This window comes from Orbicella franksi, chromosome 10 (assembly GCF_964199315.1).
Source record: "Orbicella franksi chromosome 10, jaOrbFran1.1, whole genome shotgun sequence".
In the NCBI taxonomy this organism is placed as follows: Eukaryota; Metazoa; Cnidaria; class Anthozoa; order Scleractinia; family Merulinidae; genus Orbicella; species Orbicella franksi.
In genome coordinates, this window is record NC_138154.1 from 27,855,346 (window position 1) to 27,871,231 (window position 15,886).

A 15,886-nucleotide genomic window follows, 5' to 3' on the forward strand; every position below is an offset into this window, starting at 1 on the left:
GCAAAATATATCGACAGAGGGTTTTGGTACTTGGATCAAATACAGTAATTACTATGGTAACCCTGTCAGCGGTCATCCGCATTGTAATATATAGCGTGCGGTTTGTCAGCTTGTCAGCAATCGCGTGTCAGTAGCGTTAAGAAAGACTTCTAGTTGCCTGTTTCGTCAATCTCGTATAATATCTCCGACTTTCGCAGCGACTAACTCTCCAAAAGATGGCCATGGCTAAGGATTTCGAGTACAATCTTGATGATCTCACTCGTCTCATGGAAGAGCAAGAACTTAACCCTCCTCCAGCTCAAGGGGCACGTCCGAAGAAAAAATCCAAAAAATCAGCGAGCGCGAAAACCAGTGAGGGAATCACGCCGCCTGCAATCTCCTCCGAGATAGAACTCGAGCGTACTCGGCAGGACAACCTTAAACTACAACTCGAGATCACCAAGACACAGTTGGAATTGGCCAAGCTGACGGCCCCGAATGCAAACCAACAACAGCTTACTCCAGATCACGTGAGCTCTGATCTTCCGCTCACGAATGTTCTTGCAGCCTCCACACCCTTGAATCCGGCTATCGCCAGTTTTCCAACTTTGGATACACTTCGCACGCGCCAGAAGGCATCCTCCACCTTACCAAACCAGTACGTTTTCTCCAGTAAAGGTACGTTGGAGTACGATCAATTGTCTATGAGTGAGTTCGTTAGTGGTTATTTAGAGTTCCTAAAAACACAGCCAGAGCTCTCCAGTTCGAGCATGCTCAGCCATTTACAGTTGCTCATGGACAAAGCGACTACTTACACCTGGGCCAGTGTCCGGAATTTTCACTTGTCCATACATAATGCCGTACAAAGCAAGCGTATGTTATGGTCCGACTTCGACAAAATAAGGGAGCGTGCCCAAACATTCTTTACGCATTTAGATCTGAGAGCCCCGAGTACCACCTCGCCTACTTCAGCTTTCAACCGTCTACCTAAAGCAAAGCAAACCAAGTCATGCGAGATGTGGAATTACACTGGCGAATGTTCTTGCGACGCTACCCAAGCCATTTACAAGGACAACCACCGCTGCCGTGTTTGCGACAGTGCAGAACACCCAATGCTCCATTGTAAGAAACGTAAATACCCCATCCCCCCTCTTTCTACTGGAGGGAAGACCACCAAACAGTCGTCTGAATGACAAAACGTTCCTGTCTCTTTGGCCGATGCAGTTCGCGCCTACGGCCGAGGAGTTCCCAATTATAGAGGGGCACGAATACCGGTTTCATCGCATTTTAATTTGACTGCATGGGAAACCTATCTGAAAGCATACGACGATAAGATAGCTGTAGATTTTCTAAAGTTCGGTTGGCCCATAAACTGTGATACTACAGTTCTACCAAAATCTACGTTAAAAAATCATGGTTCGGCAGCCGGAGCAAACGGTCAACTCATCTTGAGCACGTACATTTGTAAGGAGTTATCCTATCATTCAGTCTGCAGGCCATATCACTGCAACCCTTTCAGTATGGATTGCATTATTTCACCATTACAGTGTGTTCCCAAGCGTGATTCGCCTGAACCTTGGATTGTACATGATCTCAGTTTTCCGCCGGATGCCTCGGTTAATTCTTGCATTTCGTCAGACAGCTTTCTTAACGAACCTTACAAATTACAACTACCAGGAATAGATCGCCTCGTCAGTTTCGTAAACCAGCTCAGCCGCGGCTGCCACGTTTTCAAAAAAGACCTCAAACGGGCGTACCGCCAAATTCCTGTGGATCCGGCTGATTATCATCTCCTTGGCATGTGCATTGATGGCTTATTTTATTTTCATACGACTTTACCTTTTGGTCTGCGCTCCGCTACTATTGCCTGCCAGCACACAACGAAAGCAGCGGCTTTTATTTTAAATAATCATGGCATTATGGCTGACGTTTACAACGATGATTTTTATGGCGCCGCACAACCCACTTCCTCTCACCATGCCTTCACATGCATGAACAGACTTTTTTCTGAGCTAGGATTACAAGCATCACCCGAAAAGGACACCCCACCAAGTTGTGAAATGACTTGTCTCGGCGTGTAGATCAACACAGCCAGTATGGTTTTAACCGTCCCTCAGTTTCGCCTACAAGAATTGCAAGAAGAGCTTTCGTCGTGGTCTACCAAAACATCTTGCACTAGGAAAGATTTGCAACGGCTCCTCGGAAAGTTGGCCTTCGTGACCTCGTGTGTCCGCCCCGGACGCGCTTTCATGTGCTGCCTAATCAACACCTTAAAACACGCTCCACTAAATTGTAAGTCACGAACTAAAATCCCAGATGACGTTCGATCTGATCTCCAATGGTGGATGTTTTTCTTGCAACATTTCAATGGTGTCTCAGTAATTCCAACTGACATTGTCGTCTCCAATCCTCACCTTTTTGCTACGGACGCTTGCCTTACCGGCTGTGGAGCCGTTTGTTTCGGCGAATTTTTCCACTGCAAGTTTCCGGACGACATCTTGCAGCAGCGTCTCCACATCAATCAGCTGGAATTACACTCTGTCGTTGTCGCCGTGAAGACCTGGCATAGCAAACTTCAAGGGCTCACTTTGGAACTCTTGGTCGACAATGAGGCCACTGTCCACGCTATTAACAATCAGCGATCCAAAGACCTTTTCATGCAGAACTGTCTTCGGGAGCTCTGGCTATGTTTAGCCATTAACAACATTAATTTACGCGCACGCTATGTTGAGGGCTCCGCTAATTCCTTTGCGGATGCCCTAAGCCGACTCCATTTAGGATCGGAATTCGCGACTCGAGTTTCTTCTGTACTGGCAGAGCAAGATTTCTGCGAGATAGCACTCAGCGACAGCGTTTTTCACTTTACAATTCTTTAAGCCATTTTCTCGTTTCTTTTTCTCTCGGCAGACGACTGCTTGGCGCTACAGTCATATCAGTCTCAGCTCCTGACGCTCGCCTTCCAAGACTCAACCAAGAGGACAATGCGAACTTATCTCCGCGCTTTTCAGTTATTTTGTTCTCATTTTAAATTTCCCTTTTTCCCTGTTACAAAGGCCGCATTCTCTCGCATATCAATAAGTCTTTAGGTTATAGTTGCGCCTTTATAGGCGATTACGACACACGTCTCGCAAACCGGGCTGTCAGAAGGTTTTTAGGCGATTTCACCGCGCGCAAGCACGCCATGAGTGTGGATATCCTTTTACAAATCTCACGCCAATTCGACCCTGGCAACGTTTTCCATGCCTGCATGGCTGCGCTTTTTCTTGTTGCCTTTTTCTCCTTTTTACGGATATCTAATTTGGTTCCGCGCACGCTCGGCGATCTTTCTCATCACAGTCCCCTTTTTCTAAGGCGCTCTAGTGTTAAATTTTCTGCTCGTGGTGCTGTCCTCTCGGTCACCCGCACGAAGACCCTACAATTTAATCAGCGTATTCTCGAAATCCCGCTTCCACTCATACCTGGGTCCCCGCTATGTCCCGTTTCAGCCTTAAGTGCTTATCTTCAGCGCGTCCCTGCAGAGCCATTTTCGCCCCTGTTTGGTGTGTACATCAATAATCAGTACCAGCCGATTTTAGCACACCATTATAACTCTTTCATTAAGAGAGCAGTTTCCAGCTTAGGGTTGGATCCAACATGTTACTCGTCCCACAGTTTTCGTCGCGGGGGTGCTTCGTTCGCCTTCAATAATCGCGCTCCTACCGAGTTTATCAAGTCGCACGGCGACTGGCTTAGCGATGCTTATTTAGTGTATCTAACCATGTCAAATGACGAAAAGTTCAAAATCCTCGATTCAATCACCACCAAACTGCGACACACACATTAACTCCACCTTTCTTTTCCTGGCTTTGGGGTCTCTTTTCCTTAGTGGAACGACATCAATAAAGATTTGTTTGTTTGCCCAGCCAGTCTCTCCCTTGTGTCTATCGTGGTGTGTGATGGTAATTGAGGGTTTTGGTACTTGGATCAAATACAGTAATTACTATGGTAACCCTGTCAGCGGTCATCCGCATTGTAATATATAGCATGCGGTTTGTCAGCTTGTCAGCAATCGCGTGTCAGTAGCATTAAGAAAGACCCAGCCCACCCTACCCATGGGTCTCTTTTCCTTAGCGGAACGACATCAATAAAGATTTGTTTGTTTGCCCAGCCAGTCTCTCCCTTGTGTCTATCGTGGTGTGTGATGGTAATTATAATTACACAACAAAGGATCGAAGTTTGTCTGGAGAAAGTTGTAAATAATACTGAGAATGAAAAAGACAATGCTTTCTTTTACGTGAGGGATTGTTCGCCGTAAGAAGATCGATCCAATCTTTCCACGTTATCTGCCATGATAGCCTAGTCAAAACTGGAAAAGAAACGCTTTGCTTTGTCGACGATCGCACAATCTGCTCACAGGAAGTGAAACATTACGCCGTCACAGGCGGATATATCTGTCATCTTGACCTTGGTTACCAACTGTAACCATGCCTGATCACAGGGTAATTACAACTTTTACCTCGGTTAAATTTCTTTTGTCTTTTGCGGCATTTACCAAAGTATCAGTTGGCGTTTACGCACGGAAAATGTTTACCTAGGTAAGTAAACTCTGGTACCTCGGTAAACCGTTCAAGTCTAGACACAGCATATGAGGGTTATGAATAAATAACCTTTGGTCGGTGACCGGTAAGACAAGAAAATTCTTGAAAAAACGCTTCAGACGGTCCAGGACACAGAGTCGATTAACGTTTCATTTAACTTTATTGGGATATTCAGACCGAGATGTAATTTAGATATGAAATTTTCAGAGCTTTATTCACAACCCTCATAGATTCTGTTCGTTTCATATAAACAATTATTAACCACGAATACATATGTGCACGTGTTTTTCCTGTTTTTCTTGGGGCTACAGACCGAGCAATACTTAATCCTATAAAACTTATAACTTACTAAATTACAAAATGATAAGGTTTATAAGACATTTAAGTCTTGGTTTCATTGACATCCGTTTATGGCATATTTCGTCCAAAGGTTCAAATTCTGTCAGAATTTGATATCGCAACATATCCGTGTCGTTGTTAGAAGAAAAATCGCTTCATTGTTCGATGGCTACGTAAAAACACAGCTGAGAGGAATTCTTTATTGTAAAGTTCAATCCTGACTGTGGTGTAATACCACGCTTTTCTTTATTATTTCTTATGTGCACGCTCAACCGAAAATAACGAAAACAATGCCACTATTGGAAACGCCCGAAACAATAGCATGGCGGTTGCCAACTTTTCTTGTGACATGGACTCTGCTTGAGTTGTGGGTTAACCTCTTTTCAAGTCTTCCTGGGGTGTGTTACCTTGATGTAAGTAACACAACAACAAAGAAGGCATTGAAGAAGCGTTATGCGTAATATCGTAATACCGTTTTACAAACTGCGGCGGCGCAACGGGGCACAACCTTCTAGACGTTACTAATCAAACTGTTCGGTAATCGAACTAAATCGAACGTTTGGGTTTGATTAGTTCGATGATCGAGCCCAATCTAACTTAATCGAAAAATCTACCAAAAGTCAGACTGGATTTTGCGCGCCGTAGCTTTTATTTTTTAGGTGCCTCGATTTTTGAGTTATTTTTTTGTAAAAAAAATACCTCTTAGTCGGCGCGTCGGGTATGTTATGGACGGGTCAATGGGTGAGTGAGTGAGTGAGTGAGTGAGTGAGAGATGTATGTATGTCACACCAATCAGATTGGATCTACTATGAACAGCCAATCAAATTTCTTGTTGTAAAGGTAAATGGTACGTGAGAAACACAAGGTATGTATAAACACAAGGACTTTGGTAATTGAAAAATAGAGTGACGTGTATGTTGCCGGTTTGTGATTTTTAGTCCGGTTTGGAGGGGAGTGTGACAGTTACATACGTACATTGGGTTGTTTTAGAGTGCATAATTTTCAGTGTAATGGTGGCTAGTTATGAACGAGATGAGTCATGAGTTTTGAAGCAGTTCATGAGTAGTAGGCAAATGGCACGAGATATTTTTATTTTTAATTACAAAGGGTAACTTGATACTTTTGTTTTTCACAAGGAGTTAATTCAATTAGAGGTCACGAATCGTCGGTTCTAGTTCTTAGGACATGTTTTAGAGGAGACGAGACTATTTAGATTTGAAGCAGTTCTAACGTTTACAATAGTAAGTGCAGGTAATGATTGCTTTGTTCTTATTGCATGCAAATATAACGAGATATTTTTATTTTTTAGTTACAATGGGTAATTTGACACTCTTGTTTTTCACAAGGTAGTAAATTCAATTAGAGCTGACGAATCGTCACCACTTGTTCCCACGAGATGTTTGCTATTTTTAGTTACAAATGGTAACTCGACACTTGTTTTTCATATGGGAGTAAATTCAATTAGAGCTTACAAGTTATCGGCTATTGTTCCCAGGATATTAAACAAAAAAGCTTTCATTTCTAGAGTGTTTTTACGTCTCTGCAGTAGCAGTTTAATATTTTTATTTGATGGGCATTTTATGACATTCTTTTCAGTCCGATATGTTTAAAGGTAAAAAGTATGAAAACTGTTCAAATGTTCTTTGAAGACTGTGTGGCACCAAGTTAAAGTGCAATTTAATTAAATCAGACTTTCAACGTGTCCGAGAGGTTTTTTCTCTTTCTTTCAATTTTCGGTGAAGTAGTGTTGTTGCGTTGTGTTGTGTAAAAAGGGTAAACTTACGACTCGTATAAAATGCGAAAAGTTCTCTTAACTTGAGTATTTTTGAGCAAAATTCCTCTTGGGGACTGGAAGGGCTCCCGAGGGGGTACTCCCAGAAAAATTGGTTGGGGGTGTGCGGCCCGCTTCCCAAAACCCTTACCCTATTTATGACCAAAATCTGCGATATTCCTTACCCTATTTATCACCTGACCAAAAATTCGAAACCCTATTTACGACCTGACCCTCAAATCAAAACCCTGTTTCAGACCTGCGTTATAATTAGCTCCCTAGTTCAAACCAATGTTAAATTACCGTAAACATATAAATTTGTGAAGGGCTTTTGTTGATTTTCTTTTCGATAATGATGAAAAAGTGGCTTCTTCTTAAAGCATACCCATATCAAGGCTAGAGTGCAAAAACCGTACCCTATTTATGACCAAAATGACCAAAATCAGCTAAAATCGATACCCTATTTATGACCAAAACGGCTGAAAAACCATACCCTTCGGGGCCGCACAGACCTATATAGCCCATATAAGGGAGTCCTCCCCCCCCCCGGGGGGGAAGGGCTACGTGATCGGTGAGTGAGGAAGTTGTGCATGTGCGCGTGTCAGACCAATCACAGTGTGGGTTGTATCAAAGAACGAATAAAATTGCCTGTTAGAAAATAAGATGCTCTCTTCATTAATCTGGAGACGTGTCAGATTACTGTAGTTTGTTCAGTCAAACATTTTATGGCTTACTATTTAGTTATCTTACCATTACCGATGTAACAACGTATGTACATCATAAACTCCCAGTTTCTTTCTTGCTGTACATCGCAACCAAAAAACTTGTCAGATCAACCAAATCATTACTGTAAACAGTTCCATGAATGCTCCTATCTCCGAGACTTATAGTTCACAAAAAAATAACTCTTGCATGCCTTGCGTGCCTATGTTTAATTTATTGCCTTTAAGTTTAAGAAACAGTAATTCTAGAGTTTTATTTAGGAAAGCCTCAGACGATTATTACTTGTAATTTCTATTGTATTTTTAACAGTTTTTAATATGTATCTTATTTTATATATCTTAATAATTCTTGTTTATTAGTTTTTAATTCTTAGCAGGACCCCGTTGATAACAGTACTTTGTACTGAAGGGCTATCCTGAGGAAATATTCGATTATTATTATTATTATTATTATCCTAAAATTTACCCTAAGTATTGACTACTGGTAGTCCCTCTTTCGCTTAGTCCGTCGTGCGTGACGCGAAAGAAAACCGAGAGAAAAAAAATGGCTGCGCGAAATCCTGGAGGAGCGCGCGAAAGGAGGGACTACGCCTAAGCCCAAGAGTTTGCCCTTTCACGGCCGAGTGATTTTTCAGTGTAGGATTTCTCATCTTGACGTCCTCTTATTATCGCCTGTTGTCAATAACCCCGGGAGATATCCTGAATAAAACTCTACTCTACTCTACTCTTCAAGTAGCCAGGCAAAACTATATGCCGTGAGAAGTATATCTTCGTTCAGTGTTCGTTCAGCGAAACTGCCAAAGAAGGCTTTATTATGTACATTAAAAGACTGAACAGTTGAACGTTTTATTCACTGATTAATAAAAAAACTGCAGAGGTGTTGGAAGGCGGCGATCCCGGGGGCGGGGCATTTGCCCTCTTTTGTCGTCCCCACCCTGGGGCATTTAGACAGCTTATGTGTCTCCTCCCTGGGGAATTTGCCCATTTTTTTTTTTTTTTTTTTAAATGGTAATGCCCAGGGGTTAGCCCGGAGGGGGGATGGGCACTGCTGGAATTGACTGACGCATAACCCTTTTATACTTCTGATTGACCACGCATTTTATGGACCGAGACAGATTCGAGGTCCATAAACTCGCAAAAAAAAGAACGAGTCCAATATCCAGCCATCTTGACCGAAAATGCTTGGTCAATAAAGGATTTATCATATGGCTTTCGGGGAAATTTTTTTGCGGGACACGGCGGGTAGTCCCGAGCGGGCAAGATAGCTTGCGCGCGGTCTGGGTACCACGAACGAGTATTGCTCGAATCAGTCTCCGAGGGAGTTCGAAGAACTACATCTCCCCGAATCTCCCCATCAGGTAAGTACCTTCCCCCCGGGGGAATATAATTTCTCAAATCAAGGTTTTTACAACATGCATTGTTTTGTGCAGGCGTGGCCAAAAGAGGTTGTTTATAATCTATTAGCACTGTGTTGAAAAAGGAAATACTTTAGTTGATATTGTCCTGGTCAACCTGGAGTTCGGTGTTGAGAGTGGTCGCTGGTCGGAACCGCTGACTAACTGAGTTAACCCATGGTGCATGTTTTTCTTTTTTTTTTTTTCTGCTGCCATAGAAACTGAAGATCCATGTGTAGCGGTTTAAGTGCCCGCCTGGTGTGCTCGCCATTTTCAAGTCTCTAGTCAAGGTGCCAGTGAGATTGAAAAAGCTGCGATGAATTGCGGAGCTGTCCTCCTGATGTCAGGTGACTGAGTCAGGGTTATAACAGCTGACAAGTTTAACCTCAAAGACATCCCCTCTTCCTCTAATCCTTTGACAGGTATACAGGTGCTCCATATTTTGCGGCAATATCAGCATTGAAAGCAGTAAGTCTGATTTATTTTATCTTATGAACTCATCTTTTATTCCTGGGGTATCCAATCGATCAAATCGATAATCGATGACAATCGATATCAATCAATACCAATTGATATCAATTAATCGATTGATATTGATAATCAATGACCAATCGATGGTGAAGATTCATGTGGTTATCGATTGGTATCGATTTTCAATAACAATTGATAGATAAATTGATATCGATTGGAATCGATTGGTTGCAGATTGAAGGAATCAGTGCATAAATATCCCGTCTCTGTACGTAGTAACTGTAAACACATCTCATTTTAGTCTTTTGAACGTTAACAGGAGAGCAAGACTCTCTTCTTTCTCTTCAATGCCCAGTCCACAGGTATTCGTCTTCTTTTGACAACTCAAAAGTTTGTTCCCATCCTTGCCTGGTTAACAACTTTAAACACGTTTCCACGTTTTCCTCCCTTCTTGTCAGAAACACTTCACGGACGTTCACCTCAAAACGGCAAGGATGATAGCCTTTGGCAATGCACCTTATATTCAGTAAAGCCTCTTCCCGGACCTGTTGCGTAGACATATATAATGACATGGAAAGGCAATGACGGGCAAGTGGGTAATTGGAGTACACGTGCAACGGGGTATATTCTTTACGTTGAGAAGACTGGGTCGGAGTTATTTTACCAATTTCGTCCCCTGGGCTTCCTAAAAATGGCAGATGATCGGACAGGTTCGAGGTTGCTGTGCCAATCAATAGCAATCGATGAACAGTTTTTGTGTGGTTATTGATTGATCATCGATTGACCGATACTAATCGATACCAATTAACTAATTTTATCGATTTATATCGATTGATCGATTGGTTTTTCACTCATCGATTTCCATCGATTGCATACCCCGGGTTTATTTGATGAAATATAAAGTGGAATATCTTTGACCACACTTCATTGTTTTGTCAAGATGGCTGGATATCCTATATAGACCTTTTCATGGTTTCTGACAGGCAAATACAGAAAATTACAGTGAATGTATAAGAAAAGTGAATAATCTAATGTCTAACCACTCACAGACATTTCAACTTCTGAAATACTCATGATTTAAAACCTAAAGATACCAGGTGAAAGAATGTTCTGATCAAATTTGAGGGAAATAGCCTGACTAGGAAAGCCACAAAAATGTTAAGGTTTTCCTTTTTTGGTACATTTGTCTCTAAAACTGGGCCACAATTCACAGGAATAATTAGAGGCATTTGTATGAAAAATCTAAAGAGTACTAATTCCTCACCTCACAGCAAATCTACGTTCTTGAAATGTGATCAAAAAACACTTTTGCTGGGTACATGTATCTTTTCCCTGTAAGTCATGAAATCTTCAGAATGTCAACCACTCTCAAATTACTGGACATCGAAGTTTTAACTTTTCCCATACATTTAAACTGTAATTTTTGCTGTGTTTGCCCCCAGTCAAGATGATGTCACAGTCAGAAACCGTGAAAAGGTTGTAATTGGCCAGGCTTGTTATTCATGAATGGAAATGATGTGCATGGTGAATAGGTCCTAAAAGCTCTCAAATAGACTTTGGTTTGCTTAAAGGTTCTCACTTCATTCATATAGTTTTGAAAGGGTTGTAAATGGTAATTGTCTGTCATGCAGTGCCAGAAAAACATAAATATATATGTTCCATGAGGAACAAGAGTCTGTATTTGGGTTAATTAGTTGTTACTGGGGACAAGTGTTGCATAGTGACCCAATTAACAGCTGTGAAGGAGATTACTGTATACCCCAGTCTGCATTTTGAAAAACACAGTACTTTACTTGGTTTGGTTTGGTTTGCAGGGTGCAGATTTGTCTCATGTGTTTTGCACAAGTGATGCAGCTGTAGTGATAAAGTCATACTGCCCTGAACTTATTGTACATCCACTTTTGTAAGTACATTGAGATGTAGCATACAAAATCTTTCTCTGATCCTTTGCAACAATTGAGAAATGGGAATATGAGAAGGATGACTCTTTTTGTTTTTACCAATGGAAAATAATGATACAATCTGATGGTTTAAACTGATGGTCATGCCTGAATGGGCATTAACATTAAATATATTAGTAGACCAAATTTATAACTATAATTTTTACATAACTTTCCCTAACACATCTTAGTTTTCATGTCCCAGTATGACCTATGTTATCAAGGGTTTACAGTCAGTCCACTTTGATTTATCAACCCATTGCTGGGCTCATCTGACAGTTGCAAAAATAGAGGTCATGTCATACTGTTAAGTATCATTGTTGCTTGAATGTGTGATCACTATGGTTGAACCACAACTTCAACTGTCAATGAAACTTTTCTCTCCCAGCCATGACTCATAGCAATGTTGATTGAGGCCAAATTTTCTTCCTAGAGAAAGCCCAGTTTTCTCTGAGTACACATTTGCCTTTAAAAAAATGGCTTTAAAAAAATTGTAACCCTTTGGTAATTTATTTTATGACTTCATTTGTCCTGAATTGGTCATTTTCAGAGATAGAAAAAGAGCAGTAAAGTAGGTGAAAGATTGGCTTTCAAGACTTCACTGCCTTGTTTTTGGTCCAGGAATGGAACGAAACCCAACAATCATTGAAAATGTCAAGGTAAACCTATGATGACACTTATCTCATCCATTTCAAGATTTTAAATTCATTTACTGGCATCAAGAAAGGGTTTTTGCTGTAGGTTATTAGAATTGTCTTGATAGTACAGAAAGTCTTGAAGCTTCCTGTAATGTTACTCTTGTGTTTTTAACCCACAGGGAGTGCTTGAGCTTGCAAAGGAACAGGGAAAACTCATTGTCATAGATGCGGTTGAGCATACTTTCATGATTTTTTCGAATTGTGTTTTCTTTGCACACTGACTGTCAAATAAGCCCTCAGAAAATTAAATTAAGTGAACTTGAGGGTAACAGAAATTCACTTATCTTGTGCAACAATATAACTTTATTGATGTACAGTTGCTTGGCAAATCTCAGCAATTTGTCTGAAATGTGTGATGTATAAGAAGCTAGGATTATGGTAAATGATAATTTAACTCTGTGCTTCTGTTGTCGATCCATTAGGATGGACTGTATATGATAACATTATACCCCGACATTACTCAAGAATTAGACCCGTTCAGAGCAATTCTTACACCAAATGCTATGGAATTTACAAGACTGTACGGCACAATGGTGAATTTGTTTTTCTAGCTTTGTTTGTGTAATACAGGTTTATCCTCAATGCCTTCAAAGCAGTTAAATAAAAACATTTTTATTAAACACATACATTGTGCTGGTAAATCTAATACAATTACTTGGGAAAAAACATGTTTTAAGAATACACTCAATTAAAGAAATGTGTATTGTCATGTTTTAATTACTGGCATTTAGCACAACATGGCTAGAGAATTAACCTTTGCTCCCCTACTGTAAATGTTACCTCTTGCATTGTGGAAGGAAGGTTTTTTTGGTTTGAACCTCTACCTCTTGAAAAACTTTTTTCCCACTATAGCTTCATATTATTCTTGAGACCCAGGCCACCCCCCTCCCCCCTCCCTCCTCAGATGTTCCAATGACCTTCTGTGGTGTGGATATGGGTATTTTTGTCTCATGTTTTCATGCTGCCCAAAGAATTTACCCGTGCCATTTTATAATGAATTTCCTGGGCAATTTTGTACCAGGCACTGTCATAGTGAAACCCTTTACCCAAATGCACAAGCAAGGACCCCATCCAGGCTTAAACCTAGATAATTACTTTATTCTGAGTCCACTGAGTACCATTAGGCATATAATATTGTTATCTCCTAGGATCAGTTAATGATCAACATCCAATTTCTCCTTTACATACAGCTTGATAATAAAATATTATTTACAATGTCAAGCTGACAGGTGACAACAATAAGAAATGTCACGAACGCTATATAAACTGTTATTAATAGTCCTTTATTTAGATCATTAGGAGATAAGTCTTTGCCAGTTTTGTTTAGGCCATCGCGGTCGCCTTTTTAATTACCTTAGTTTCCTTTCAATTATCAGTCAATTCTCTTTTCTTGGATAGAACACCTGTTAGCCATATGCTTCCTGTTTGGCGACGTTCCACCGTTGAACGTCCTTCGTTTGCCACATGATAAGGAACGCCACTTTTAACTTTAGCCAGTCGAAGTTACGTTGGAGAAAGAGGTGATCGGAGTTTATCAGTAGTCAGTCTTTACACGCAACTATCGGAGTACCGTCGGAGCATTGGGGTTACCTTTTCTTTTTCAGCCTTTAACGCAGTACCGGACGTAAGTTCTACTCGTTTATATTCACCTTTTCGTTTTCCCTTTTACCACGCCTTTGTAGAATCTTGTAAATTTTAGCTCTCTTTTAATTATGTATTGTAATCTACTCTGTAGGTTTCACCGCATATGTATAATATTTGGGCAAGTCGACCTTAATAAATGCTGATCAAGTAAAGCCTGTCCGATTGTTCTACATCGTGCGGTTGACGCTCGACGATCTCAACGCGCGCCACGTGCCAGCTACTTGGGTTCGTTACAAGAAATAATATGGTGGCAATCCCTAAATATAAATTGTCACAATGAATGTGATAAAATGCATGGTACATTTAATCAGTTAGGAAAATAATGAAATATTTTGTACCAAATAATATTGAGAACAATCATAATCTTTATAATTTGATGCTTGTGTCTTGCTTCTGTAGGTAAATTTGTTTTGCTTACTTCTGCTTCCTGCAATTTGCTTGGAAATCTCTTAGTTTGGCCGTGAACCCGACCCCTCCATAGACACTTCAGATCACGTGACACGGTTGTGCAGAGAGTTAGGTGGAGTCACAATATGTCGAAAAGGACAAGAAGACATTCTTGCTGATGGAAAAGATGGTAAGAAATGATTAACCATTTACTGTACCTAAGAAATGGAAAATACAGATAACAAGGATCGCTGACAGCTCTAAAAATAGTGGCCTGGTACCGGCCCTGTGTTGGTTCTGCAATATACCCTTAAAGCTTCCCTTTGCCATATTTGCTTATGGGTTCCAGCATCAGATGGCACACTTAACAGTGTTTGCATGAGGAATGTTCACATGTATATTACAGCACAAGCTATTTCTACAAAATTTGAATTTTGCAGTATTTGTATTTGTTTTTTGCAGTATTTGTTGTATTTGGTTTTAGGCAAAACATGTTTCTACTGAGGCTCTCAAACTCATAAATAAAAGCGTGTAGTCGTTTTTACCTGTAAGTTTTCCTACATTTGCTTTTATACTTTTTACTAGTATACAGACATAATTTAGTTACATCACTAAAATTTGAGCAGAGGAATCTTATGTTGGGAATCTTAACTTTGCCATTCATAGATTTTATGTTAGTCAAATTTCTCAAAAATTTTTCAAACATTGACCTCAAATTTCAGCTGTATTACTGTATGTTTTCAGTGCTGGCAGTTTGGTGGAAAACACTGAAGTGGTCTTTGATTATTTTGATAAAATTAATATTGTAATAAGTATTTTTTTCCTGCACAGTGGTCCATTGCACTACAGAAGGCAGCAACAGACGTTGTGGAGGGCAAGGTGACCTTTTGTCTGGTTCTATGGGAGTGTTTTTCCACTGGCTGATATGGCATTCAAGAAAAGGAGTAAAGATGAGAGGTATTTATGTTCGGCCAGGTTAGTAACTAAATTTGTCATCAATCATCAAGATTTAAGTCTTAAAAAATGAAGTTTTGAAAGTCGTAAGAATAGATCAATCATGAAAAAACCGAGAATTGAACTCTAGGTCTGAAAGTGTGGTGGGCGGGGAACGCAAACAGAGCAAAAATTTTAATTTGAGAAATTGGTCTGGAGTTTGATGTCCAATAATTTAAAAAAGACCAAGATTCTGAAATTTTTATGAATTACAAGATGAGAATGCCTATTAGAAGATCTCATCAATCAAATCAGTTTCAAGGAAACAGCATTGCAGGGAGGCGAGAATCCATCCAAGCACCTCTCCTGTGGACTGCATCTTCAGTTTATAGACAGATGTATGGATTAGAATACCAGGCAAAGCTTTTGAAGTCACGGCTTTTCCAGTGAAACTATATCCCTCAAATTTGATCAATCAATTCGTTTACCTGGTAGCTTATGGTTTTAATTCATAAATTTGAAATTCGCACTTTCTGTGAATTGTCAGAGGATCTTCACCACTTTCCACATACATTTAAGGTGGCTCAAAACAGTTTCCAGCACTTAGATTTTGATGGGTCGTTATAAACACTCTTTAACACTTGACACTACAATCATGGTATCAACAAACTGCCCAGTCATTGGTAAACACGCTGTATCATTTTCATGACACAATGGATTACTATAGCAACAAAATGACCTGCTAAAAACACCCTTAATTATAGCTTTAGGGGCGTATAATTCAAACACGGCACGGTGAAATTTTTTTATATTATCAAATTTTCATGAGCACGATAAGACGCAACTTTGGCAAAGTTTAAAAAACTTCTGTACATAGTGTTCAGAGCACCTTAAATTGCGCATTTTGGACGCACGCTTTGATCACGTGGATTTTTGGCGGGAAAGGTTCGTCGGCCTGCTAGCATGGTCGAGTGAGGGAAGATATACCTTGTTTGTGGATTCGATCGACGAAGCTAGCTAGCTGAAAAAAA

General features: G+C 40.4%; 1 pseudogene across 1 annotated transcript in view; it reads left to right on the top strand.

Annotated features, from left to right (window-relative positions):
• The first annotated feature begins 1,499 nt into the window (after nt 1–1,499).
• Nucleotides 1,500–15,886, top strand: part of LOC145501789 (ATP-dependent (S)-NAD(P)H-hydrate dehydratase-like) — a 15,892-nt pseudogene continuing 1,505 nt past the window's right edge. Inside the window, exons 1-8 of the transcript XR_014051262.1 lie at nt 1,500–2,056; nt 9,205–9,250; nt 11,068–11,156; nt 11,744–11,852; nt 12,011–12,061; nt 12,314–12,424; nt 13,989–14,112; nt 14,754–14,879. The product of XR_014051262.1 is annotated as an ATP-dependent (S)-NAD(P)H-hydrate dehydratase-like (transcript). The remainder of the gene's footprint in view (nt 2,057–9,204; nt 9,251–11,067; nt 11,157–11,743; nt 11,853–12,010; nt 12,062–12,313; nt 12,425–13,988; nt 14,113–14,753; nt 14,880–15,886) is intronic.